General features: G+C 41.6%; 1 long non-coding RNA gene across 1 annotated transcript; it reads left to right on the top strand.

Moving 5' to 3' along the window:
- The first annotated feature begins 389 nt into the window (after positions 1–389).
- LOC133723626 (uncharacterized) lies at positions 390–2,318 on the top strand. The gene is made up of 3 exons (XR_009853153.1): positions 390–607; positions 715–810; positions 1,453–2,318. It is a non-coding gene; the product is annotated as an uncharacterized LOC133723626 (long non-coding RNA).

Consider the following 2,318-nt stretch of genomic DNA (forward strand, 5'->3'; position numbering starts at 1 on the left):
TGTAGTTCTTGAATTTGTATTTCTAGTTTTGTACCAACTTTTGTGTTCGACGGATGTATGTATTGAAAATCCGTCAAATGTATTTCTTTTGCAGACATTCAAATCATAGAGTGCCTGCTGATCTAATTTCGGCACCTAATATGCTGCATTTTGTAATGGGCCGTGGAATGGGCTTTCATGTTGTATTCGACTGGGCCCAAACTTCTGAAGTAAACTGTCTTGAAGTGGGCTTTGTAGTGCTTCGGAATTTGTGGGCAAACCCATAAACTGATTTGGACACCCATTTTCCTTTCCGGGCCTTTTAGCTTCGTTTCGCGTCAAGCCCAAGTAAGAAAATGATCTATACACCCATGTTCTTTCTTCGGGTTTTAGTCACCACTTTAGTTGTATTTCTTTCTTCTAGCTCATCAGAAACATCGATTATCACCTGGCAAATCCGATGGTTAGCAGCTGGAACTAGAGAGCAAAGTGGGAGATGGGAATCGACATCCTCGATCCAATTCGGAGAAGGGAACACGCGCGTCCCTGTACTCTCCATAAAATGGAGGAATCTACCAATTCTGCTTTGACACTGAGTTCTGCATCCCTGTCTTTTGCGCAGAGTCTGGTACTCCACCTTTCTTGAATTTTGTCATCTCTTCTTGATGGGGACTTTGATTAATCAGAATTCTTGTTTGTGTACTGACGGAGGCTCCTCAATTTTTGCTATTGCAGGTTCGGACTTTCCTCTGCATGTTTGAACTTTCATTGCGGCAATTCGTCGATTAGCTGGTGTGCAGAGAGCTTGCGACCCATTTTTTTTTACTTCTGGTACAGCCCACCGTACCTCTCTGAATGATCAGTTATACTTTTTGTTTTCTTGTCGATCATGTGTAGCACCGCTTCAAACGATTATAATTACCGCGTAGAAACCCAACAATTGTTCAGGTGTAAACAACAAAAGTTTTGTCTCCGTCTCGTTGCTTCCTTGCTTATAGATAGCACCTCCATTATGCTTTGTCTTCTTACTGATCACGTCATGTCCTCAAAAGGTTATTTAATTAATCTTGCCATCATTTGTCTTCTTGCTTATGACATGTAGCAAGTCTAAATTTGAGTTCATGTTCTAATTAATCAATTAAGTACGTTCAGAGATGTTCCCCTGGTCAGCAGCTGACCAGGGATTTTATGGTCAATCACCGTCCGATTGAAATCGGACGGTTGACAACTCTCTAACTTTTTAAAAGATGAAAGCTGTCAACCGTCCGATTGAAATCGGACGGTGATTGACCATGAAATCCCTGGTCAGCAGCTGACCAGGGGAACATGACTCTAAGTACGTTTGCCCCATTTTGTTGTCTTCCACCACTTCAACAGAGCAATACTTTAATCATTCTTTGTCTTGCTTCTGAGCTTTATCTTCTAATTAACTTGCATCCACACTTCGACAATTGCTTTTGTATTTGTATGCAGACCTTAATTGTTCCTCCACCAAACCCTTCACCGCAAAGACATCATTTTGTTTGGTGTGGTTTTCTTTGGGTTTTGTATGGCTTGTTTGGAAATGGTGTGAGGCCGTTTTATTATCATGGTGAATGGGAAGACAGAAGGCTGGAAAGCTCTTTGGTGATGGCTGGTTACATTTATTTTAAGAGGAGGTGAATGTGATTTTATAGCAGTGTTATGTGCATAGTCTTGGCATTGGAACTCGGTTGTACATGAATGACTTTGTGTTCCAAGGCAGCAACCATATTGTATTAAGACCCCGGCCGTTCTTGAACGACCATATTAGTCTTAATGCAGGAGGATCGAGATCTCAAAGAAGCTCGGAAGCTCAGCCATTCATGAACGACCATAGTTGTTTCCGGTAGCCAACAAAAGGGTATAGGTTGTTCATGAACAGCCCCCTTTTGTTTGAAGCAAGCGTGCTGGACCGACATGTTTCCCTGTCAAAGAAGAGAAGCATGGCATGGAGCCATGGACGTGAGGTATACCTGAGCTTCTGTCCTGGAGCTTGACTTGTTGATGGATCTCTTTAAATTTCACTCACTGTTTCGGCAGAAATATGGCCTCTGATTACTGCTTTTCACCTCTCCCCTTCTCTTCAGCGTGGCCACCTTTATATAATAGTGGTTGGATAGCTGATGCCTTGTATTTGAATTTGGATAACAACTCAACTTTATCATTTGTTATCTTTTGAAATGGTCAACAACTTGACCAAGACTTGAATAAAGGCTTAACAGAACATTATCTCTTGATGTCATTTGAATCTTGCATGTTAAAGATAATAGCCTGCTTGCTTGCCGTTTGGACTTGGTCAAAGATGTAACAACTTATCT

The sequence above is a fragment of the Rosa rugosa genome, chromosome 7 (genome assembly GCF_958449725.1).
Source record: "Rosa rugosa chromosome 7, drRosRugo1.1, whole genome shotgun sequence".
NCBI classification, from domain to species: domain Eukaryota; kingdom Viridiplantae; phylum Streptophyta; class Magnoliopsida; order Rosales; family Rosaceae; genus Rosa; species Rosa rugosa.